We start from the raw sequence: 10,785 nt of genomic DNA on the forward strand, positions 1-10,785 counted from the left end.
AAATTTGTCGCTGTTTGTTACTATTTTGTGATGAAAGCAATTTTTGTCACTATATATATAATCTTTTGTGACAAAAATTGTCGCTATAACCTATTTTATTATGACAAAACTTTGTCACAATATACATCCTATGTTGTGACAAAAATATTGTCACTATAACCTACTTTATTGTGACAAAAGTTTTGGTCACAATATATATAATATGTTGCGACAAAATTATTGTCAATATAACTAGATTTATTGTGACAAATTTCGTCACAATATATAGGGACGTGTTGCGACAAAATTATTGTCGATATAACTAGTTTTATTGTGACAAAAAATTTCGTCACAATATATAGGGACATGTTACGACAAAATTATTATCGATATAACTAGTTTTATTGTGATAAAAAAAAATTTCACGATATGTAGGGACATGTTGCGACAAAATTATTGTCGATATAACTAGTTTTATTGTGACAAAAAATTTCGTCACAAATATATAAGGACATGTTGTGACAAAATTAGTTGTCGTTATAAGTTATTTTATTGTGACAAAATTAGTTGTCGCAATATATATATTATGTTGCGACAAATAAATACAGTGACAAGGTTAAATATTGTGACAAAATAAATATCACAATATATATACCATGCTCCGACAATATTTTGTCACAATATATCTATCATGTTATGACAAATATGTTGTCACTATAAGTTAAATATTGTGACAAAATAATATATCGTGCCATTAATACAATAATATAATTTTGTTTTCACCTATTTGAAATTTGGAACCTATAAATTAAAATATTAATAAACTAGACAATCTAAACCAAGCTCCAAGCATATCACTCAAAATAAATATATTTGATAATCAAACATAGAAGATAAAACACATATTCCATTAAGAATTTAAATATTAAAATGTGCAAATCATCTAAAATAATAATTCCAGCACATATCAAAATGTTATAAATCCAATATTACACAGTGCTAATCGCATAGACATCAAAATCCCAAAAGAAATCTGAATCCAAAAGGAGAGCTAGATTGCAATCAATGTGAAACCTGCAAAAATAAAAAATAAAAAATAAAAAATAAGAATAAGAATAAATGAGATTAAAATTTAAAGGCTAAAATAAAATTTTAAAAATTATTTTAGAGAACTTAATATCCTGGTGAGAACACACTACAAGAAAATAGGATTTTTACAACCTGTAATTAATGATATGCATAAAAAGTTAGCCTCGTTAAGTACAAATGTAAGCCTCATGTTTTGAGGAAGCCATTACATATTATATCTACGGCTTGCACTTAATTGCTTATTCAATTTTTTATTTTTATTATTTTTTTTTAAAAAAAAAAACCTATATTTTTAATTATAACGACCTATTCGTTGCATTGTCAATGTTGAGCCAAAATTTAATTTAAACCCACTAACTCAATGTCAGCACTCACTATTACAATTAGCTACTATATACAAATTCAACAACTCTAATTTCTTCTAGAATCCATCTCTAAGGCCATAAAAATTCTAAATCATTCATTCATTGACAAAAAGCTTAGTGAGGTCCACATTGGGAAACAATCAGGTGTTCCACTATTTTTCCATTCAACCATTGGGTGATCATTTCTTTGAATCAGGAATATGCTCTATGAATTTCCTTCCATTATTTTTGGATGTTGAAACAATTAGTTAGATGAAGACAATATCTTTATGAGTTTTTAGCCTTATTATTCCCTATAGCATTTTTTTTTCTTTGAAGATTTTCAAGTTTTCACAAATTCTGGAGTCAATCTACTGTACAGGGTTTCTGTACAGGTAAGATATATAATTTTTTTCCTTTTTTTTTTTTTTGTCGTTGATTTATATTTGGTCAACGATGAAGCTAATTTTATATTAATTTTGTTGATTTATATTTAGAATTAATAACTAGGCCTGCATGATTGATCCCATTAATATACCTCATGGAATGAACTTTCTTATGAGTGATGAAGCTAAGCTGTTTGAGTGCTCCTATATGCTTATAAAAAATAGTTACTTGACTTGATAGTAATTTTTCCTTTAATATATGGAAATCTTCCAAAAAATTTCTAATTATCAACTAATTGATAATGTTCTCCAAGCCATTGCATTAGGGAATTAATTTATTGTGGTTGTAACAAAGGTGCTGAAATGAATGCACACATGAGAAAGACCTAATTCAAATGGTTTGTTCATATACAGCAAAGATAACTAATCACACTAGCTAGGAAGACTCTTCTTCTCACACACAGACCCAACTAAACTATTAATTTTTGGAAACAAAAGAAAATTAATAAATTACTTTATATTTTAACTTTAAATAGTGCATTAATTTGATTTTATATGGATCACAAATTGATTCAAGAACATTTTAGTTAAAATAAAATAAAATATGACTTTCATAACTAATTTGTTACATGTAACGTCACTCTTTTAACGTTTAGCAAAATGTAATGGGGAGGATTGCAAATGTTTGAATTGATGAGGAAGATTTGATGCCAAGTCTTTTAACAAGTTGTTTAATATGTAAACTATAATATATCTCTCTTCAGCATGTTTCAGCCAGGAATGGAACTGTGTGATCATCTGTGATGCAAAGTATAATTACTATGTTTCATTGCCTTTTTCTAGGTAACATCATTATTGCTATCCCATAAAATGTACTGGAAAAAAACCAAATTATGATTAACAGAAGTTACCAGATTAACCATGGAATTATCCATATACACATGCAATTCTTTTTTTTTTTAATCACTCTCAGTCTCACCTAGGGTTTGAATGAACTTTTTGTCGCACTACAAAGTTTTAGAGATAAGAGATTCAAAATTCTCTCTACATATCATATATCACATATGTATATGTATGTGTATATGGATACATTTGTGCTGCTTTAATTAATTGCATAATTTTATTTTGTAATTTCATCAGATCATATCTGAGTTTGTTTCGATCTTCTAATTGTTTCCGGTACATTAAGTTTAATCTTCGTAGATTTTTTGATCATGAGATTTAAAATTGACAAGTACAAGACAATTTCATCCCTAATCTACACCATCACGGAAGTGCACCAGGTAGACAAAGGTCTTCGATGAGTTCTTCAACTTCATCCCTCATTGTTGAGTTTTATTTTGAGTTTGTACTTCTTTTTAGTTTTGATGTTGTGAGTTAGATTGTGAGAATATGATCTGATGCTAAAATTGAGGTTAGATTGAAAGAATATGAATTTGATGTAGAAATTGAGGTTATATATATATATATATATATATATATATGCATTATTAAGATTTATCAAGTTCTCTTATAGGTTTTTCAAACATCTTAAGTTTCTGAATGTCTTATACTTGGGTAGGATTTGGTTAGTAGTTTTTGTTTGGGTTGGTTTTGCCTAAATTCTAATACTTGTAAGTATTATTCACATCAACATATAATGTTAGCACACTGAAAAAATTAAATAAACTGGGCAGTGGGGCAATTTAAATGGGAGCGGGGATAAACGATGAGAGCTACGGTTATTGGTCTGTGCGTGCTGGTGTAGTTTTGATTATGATGCAGTGTCTTTGATCTTCTGTGCTCTGTTATTTGTTACTTTTTATTTGGGTTTGATCTAGCAAGAGGTAGCCCTGCTTCTCAGTTGGCTTCACTCTATGTTGAATTTTCTATAATTTTTTGAATAACCGCTGCACAAAATTATTCTTTAGCTGAGCATTGTTGTTCCAATTTTTGTTTCAACCTTATTAATCGTGCCCTATGGTCCTGGGGCATGACAGGTTTTGTTTTCATCTTCCAAGTTGTCGATTTTGTTCAGAATAAATATTTCTTATATAGCTTTGTGGAAATAATATGTTACTAATGTGTTTTAAAAAAAAAATCTTGATTTGTACAAGTAAAGGCCCTAACTTCTCAAAATTTCATTTGAACTACCTGGGAATGGTAAGCGGATTAGAAACGTTCTGTGGACAAGCCTATGGAGTAAAGTAGTATCATATGCTTGGCATTCACATGCAGAGAGCTATGCTTGTGGTTGTACTATTGGGGATTCCTATATCAGTCATCTTGGCCTACTCGGGATACGTTCTCACTAGCTGTGGACAAGACTTAGCGATTTCAACACAAACGAGGATATATGCTGGTTGGTTGATTCCCATCATTTTCCCTTATGGCATCCTCTAGTATTTTTGGTCTCCCCTAATTCTCTTCCAAAGGCAAAATGGCACTAATTTTAATAGATTGCTAATATGTTGATAGAATTATTAGCCTCATTGTTAAGTTACCAGGTTAGGTTATTAAAAAATAGTTAAACATATCATTTATCCATTACTTATTTAATTTAATTCTATTATAGGTTTCGTAGCCCCATTAGTTTTGTCAATACCCAATCTTAACTCTTCAACACCTAGAAACTGGAGTAAATAATGTTTGTTCCTTGTATTTTAGGGAGACTTCCTATTCTAATTTTATTTCAAAACCATATACAAGACAAACTTTAGCAAGCACTAGAATAATAACGCTATTTTGAGAAATTAAACATAATTATCAACTAACAGAATTGTCACACCTAAAGTACAAGATTTGATTTAATTCTTGGGAGAGTTATGGAATTAGAGTGAGCCTTTACAGACTTTGGATTGATTTCTTGAATCAATTAGTCTGGCATAACATCCTACGAAGTAGATTACTAACTGATGTCATACACTAGATGAAAGTTAGGCCTAAGCATAATAGTAAAGTCCCGAGAATATCAGATCTTAAAATTCAATAGAAGAGAGTCTTACCAAGACAACAAACAGAAGCACGTTAAAGATTGCAACCACCCTCCATTCAGTTTTCATGCATTGTGCAACTCCAACCTTGAAATTATAAAAGTAATTCATGTTTTAGACTCTTAATTAATCTATTGAATTTTTTTTTTTTTACCTATTTTAAAAACCATGAATTGTAATCTTGAAGTTGATATTTGTTGTAGTACCTAACCAGACAGAGATCAATAAAGATGCTTTTTTGCCTATTTATATCAATATCGCACATGAAAAATAGGGAATAAAAGAGAAAGAAAGATGCTTTAATTTGTTCACTTAATATTTTGTCCCTCTCTTTTTATTCCAATACATCTCAAGGTCTTCTTCTATATAAATACTTAATCTAACAGTAACTCTAAATTAGATGGTAGGGAAAACAAATTCTAAACTTTAATTATAAATGTAACTTACTAAGTGGAATAAGTAGCACCAATAGAAGAGATCTGCAAGGCTAAAAACTGTTGATCCAATATGAAAAAATTGGTGACCTGAGATTGCAAAAAGGTAATTGACATGAGACTATGATAACATGCAATCATTGAGTAATTAAAAGGAATATAACATTGTATTAAATAGCTTACATTAATCTTGGGCTATTAGCTTTTAAGATCTTGTTATACGTTTGTTTTCTAAGTTAGATTGAAGAAGCTAAGACGCTTGTTCAGCTGGGGTACTCAAATAATTACACTCGCTATAACCTTAAAATGCCTTCAGACAAGTAATGAAATTTTTACTAATTTTCTTGTATGATATTGTGTGTTGAATCCTTGTGTTAGTTAGACAAGCGGGAAGGAATTTTGCTGAATTTTGGAGATCTAGTAACTAGTTAATTTTTATTAAATGCTGGAATTGGCATTAAATAAATTGCAAAATGGTCTTTTATGTTTTGTTATACTTAATGTAATCCCTTTTCTGACTCATCTTAAGCTTCTCATGGTGTAGTCAAATTTGCTTTACTGTGATAAATTTATATTTGTTGGTCTTGACACTAAATTGATTCACTGATGCAAATTTTGGCATGTAAGTTAAAATGATTATTTGGTTTTATGCTTGTTTATATTGTAAATTACTTTTTCTTGTTGTTTTGGTGTTAAACAGGTTGCATGGTAGCATTTATCTGGTTGTTAATAATTTAAGGTTTAACATATTTTGTATCTTTAACATGCAATTTTTGTTTCTAGTTTATGAAGATAGAAATCAGAGAGAACTTGTACTTTGTATAGTTTAACTGGTAATTTGCATTGTGTATGCTTAGGTTCCAGAAATTCAAATGGACATTGGGTTGAGATGGTCTAAGACAGGCAGTTTTGTGTTTATTTATTCAATTTTTTTATTTTTTATTATTATTATTTTTTTTAATGCAGCAATACATCTTGTTTCCAATTTTCAGAAGCTTTGATAAAATTCTATAACTTAATCCCACTCTGTTGTTGACTCAAGTGTAATCTAGAAACTATTACAATTGATTCGCCCTTATATATATGTACTTTTCTGAAGAAGGGAATCAGATCAAGTGAGGTAATATATAGTATTTCTTATCGAAGTTGGTATATTATGCGTGATATTATCTTCAATCTATGACTAGATCAACAAGAATTATGTGTGCGCCACGAGAGCTGCTGTCATTAATGACATAATATTGTGGTTACCACAATAATTGTGTTGGTTTGGCCTCACCTTTTTGTTCATAACTTCACGTCCAGATAATTGCATTTATTAGCTCAGTAATGTTATAAACCAAAATCAACATACAATAAGATCAACTAGAATAGAGAAACAATCACACTACTTGTCTACTAGCACTTTCGGTTTTTAGTGAAAGCAATTATTTGACTTTGTCAAGTCAGTAGGACTATAAGTTGACATTTTTGTTCAAAACCAAGTCTGCATATTTATCTTTTCTTCTTTTTTTCATTTTCTTTCATTTTCTTTTCAAAAATATAAATTTCAAGAGTTACTTTAGTTAGTTAGGTCAAGTTTACCTTTGATCCAAAGCCCGTGAAGATTTAAGAGATCAACAAGCATAAGAGGTAAAATTATCACTAAAATATCAATCTCTCTCATTAAGGTTTATAGTAATGCTTTCATATTAGATTGTTGGGCATATATGTTTATTCCGTAAAAAGGTGTTTGAAATGCATAAAAACTGTGTTTGATTGAGAAGCTTAAGTTTCATAGTATAGATTTGATTGTAGGTTTTATTGATGAATCAGTTGAACTCTGCAAACATCAGTTTTCTAATTGGTTTTAAATATCTTAAACTGTAATTTCTCCCATCCTAAACTCTATATAAGCAATCCCAATGTCCTCTAACATATATACGCAAATTCATAGCTATCAACCATTCTTTTGAGAGCATCTAGGATTATTTTGCTTTCTTTCAGCATCACCACATGCATACTTGTCATATGATGGTGACCCTGAGTATACAAGAACAAAAAACAATCTTATGCTGGAGAATGTTGGTCCCCTTGAGGAATGGGTTCGTTATTGACAACAGCAAAATCCAGGTGGAGAATCTGTCGTGAATTTAAGATAAGGGTGATTCTAGGGTAAAACCCTAATGCCTAGAGTTGTAACATTTTTCTTAATAGCGATCGGTTCTAGGTGAAGTAGGTCTAATATTTTTTCTCCCTTTATGTTTTTTCATGTAATTTGGTGCTTTGTGTGGATTGTTCTTTTCTTTGATTTCTGCATTATTTCTTATTGTGGTGATTGGTTGATATTTTAAATTTTTGTCAACTTCCTAAACAAAAATTAATAGAATTATTCACCCACTCTCTAGGTCAGGGTATAGTGACTCTAAGGTATCAGAACCTAGGTTGTCGACTTCCCCAACTCCACGAGCCTCTTTTCAATCTTCAATCTTCAATCTTTATACATCTTAATAAATCCATCTAACATTAGCTGCCCTGTTTTTGTAATTATTTTTTGTACTTGTAATTTTTCTTTTTGTTCTTTGTTTTTTTTTTCTTTGGCTTTGAATCTGTATCTAATTACTTTTTATAATTCAAGTAGATTGGACAAAAGAAGCATTTAAACTGTTGTAATACAGGGCTTTCTTATATGCCTTGTTCATATGTTTTTGGCCCCATTTTCCCCCTTTTTAAAAGATTAACACGCTACAGGAAGTTTTCTACGTGAATGCTATGACTAGTTATTTTAATGTTTAGGAACCTTTCATGAGTTAGCGTGTGACTCAACTGTTGTTCATTTCTAAAACTTTGAAAAAACTTAAACAATTGACTTAAGCAAAACTTCTTGTTCACTTTTAAAACTTTAATAACTTTGTTGCACTCTTCAAGAGTAGATGTTATCATGAATCGATTACTTATTTCATTTAGTTTTTCATTTATTTTTGAGTTTTTAAGGTCCTTTTTTATTGGATTAATCTGCTTGTACTTACAAGAGACTCTTGCCTTTATTATTGTAGAAGATAGGATAGCCCCTCTATATAAGGAGAATTATAAACTTCATTAACTCTTCTTATACTATGAAGCCTAAAATCAACCTTTGCAATAAACGAGGCATCTGCTGAAAAAGTTGAAATGGGGCTGAAGAAGTTGTTATTGGGCATAAGTTTCTATAAATGGTGGTCATATGATATAATTGTTTTATTTGAACTTATAACTGTAAGGATGTTAACACCAAACTTTAAACAACTCAAGTTCTACGGTTCACATCTTAATGCTCAGAAATGTTGAGCAAGTTTTATATCCCGCTCACATCTTAATACTCAGAAATGATGAGCAAGTTTTATATCCCGCGCATTTTACTAGTGTTCATGAGTGGTTTTTGCTGACTCTGTACTTTATACAATGGTGATAATTCTATAATAATTGTTCAATATCCTATATTTAAATGCAGTGGCCTGGGACAGTACTAATCTCTTTGATTTTGCAAATTATTATTATTATTTTTATTATTTCGTTATGGCATTTACAATGAGGACATGATTTACTAAGAGGGTAAATCTATCTCATATAGGAATGAAATTAAGCAAAGGAAGAATTCATGGCAAGATGGAGTGTTGGGGACTAATTGCCTTATCCTTCCAAACACAAATTTCACATACAAGTTCCAGACCAAAGATTAGATTGGAAGCTACACATACTTCCCATCGATTCTGATGCACAAAGCTGCTGGAAGGTTTGGGGGAATAAATGTCTATGCAAAACCTCAAATCCCAGCTCCATATACTTTACCTACTGCAGATTTTACTTTCCTTATTGGGGATTGGTATAAGACCAGCCATAAGATGAGGATAATACATATAAATTATGTTTACACGTTTCTGATATATTGATTCTCAAAAATGTATTCTCAATCTATGCTTATTTAAAAGAATATATCGAAAAATTGACCCAATATAAAGAAAAAATAAAATTGATTAAACATAAAATACCTGATTAATTTGTTGCGTTCAATCAAGCTTGAATAGAGCTCAATGAAACTTTATTGGTCGGTTTCTTGCATCCTCAATGGCTTCCAACAATTCCACTCTAGGGCTTCAATTAACTGATAGATTTTGAGAGCGAGAATCAATCAGATTCAAAAATAAACTGGGTTCAACTTTTTTGCGAAAAAAATTGTTCAGATTAGGGCTTCAAAAATAATGTAGAGATTGGTAGCGACCAGACATAGATGGAGATGGAGATGGGGATGGATCAAACGAGAGAAAGAAGGGATTGGATCTGAGAGAGAAGGAGAATCTAAATCTGATTAAGACCAGAGCTTTATGTGAGCGAACTCAGAGAGATAGGAATAAGCGCGAGTGTGAAAATTGAAATGAAAATAGAGTGCGGGTTATTTTTGGCCAGACGCGTATATATTTCTAGAGTGATTGGGTGGTCTCTATGAGTGTGTGTGTGTGTGTGTGAGAGAGAGAGAGAGAGAGAGAGTGTGTGTGTGGGAGAACACAGATGCTGGGCGGGTGCATTTGGCGGGCCCAAAAATTTGGCAAGTTTCAAATTCATTTTTATGGCTAAATAAATTTTTAAATAAAATAAATTTGTATATTTATATTATTTATAATTATAGAGTAATAATAAAGTAGTAGTATATTTTAAGGGAGATTGATATTTCCATTCCACTTTTCTCTAATTGCATTATATTTACTTTTTTTCTTTCAAAAGAAATGACAAGAAAATTATTAAATTCATTAATGCACTATCCCAGAATTTATAATGTCATAACTATCCTTCTTTTCTTTTCTTTTCTTTTTTTTTTACAATTGAAAGGAAAATTTATTCAACAAAGTTAACTTATTTTTAGTCAAAAGAGGTAACCTTTTTTTTTGATAATTTTTTATGGGTCTTGTCAAAATAAATAATTTATTTATTTTTCCTAAATGAAAGAAATAATTTATTAGATAAAAATAACCTTTTTTTTTTTTGGTCTTATCAAAAGAGATAATTTATTTAATATAGATAAAAAAAAATTATTCTTTTTTTTTCTTTTGGGTATATTGACAAAAAATATAATTTCTTCAATAAATGTTTTTTTCGAGTTTTTTTTTCATGTCAAAATAGATAATTTTTTTAATGGTTACTTTTTTTTTTGTCAAGTTAAAAGAGTCAATTTATTCAACATAAATTTTTATTTCTTGGTCCCGTAAAAAAAAAAATTATTCAATTAATTTTTTATCTTGTCAAAAAAGATCTAAAATAATAAAAAATTAGAAATAAGAAGAGAAAATCTAAAATGATAGTTTTGTGATTTAAAAAATAATAATTATTTACTTGTAAAGTTAGGGTTAGAATTACTATTTCATTTAATAATTGAGTGCAAACGTTGAAAAGTGTAGTGCAGATATCGCCTCCCTATTTTGAACTATAAATCTTTAGACAAGAGTCTATTTACTAATAAAATTAACTAAATATATTTTTTTAATTAAATAAAATTGTTATTAATATATTAATTTTAATGAAAACATATATCACCAATTCCACCTTTGGAAGACCCTAATGCACACCACAA

General features: G+C 29.7%; 1 long non-coding RNA gene across 1 annotated transcript; it reads right to left on the reverse strand.

The window, feature by feature from the left end:
• Positions 1-868: 868 nt before the first annotated feature.
• Positions 869-9,614, reverse strand: LOC132266851 (uncharacterized). The gene is made up of 4 exons (XR_009468726.1): positions 9,212-9,614; positions 5,218-5,294; positions 4,783-4,857; positions 869-1,053 (listed from the first exon to the last, which is right to left on the reverse strand). It is a non-coding gene; the product is annotated as an uncharacterized LOC132266851 (long non-coding RNA).
• Positions 9,615-10,785: the final 1,171 nt, after the last annotated feature.

Source organism: Cornus florida, unplaced genomic scaffold (assembly GCF_030987335.1).
Source record: "Cornus florida cultivar Cherokee Brave unplaced genomic scaffold, ASM3098733v1 CherokeeBrave_3.0.0_Hap2_Chr07, whole genome shotgun sequence".
Classification (NCBI taxonomy): domain Eukaryota; kingdom Viridiplantae; phylum Streptophyta; class Magnoliopsida; order Cornales; family Cornaceae; genus Cornus; species Cornus florida.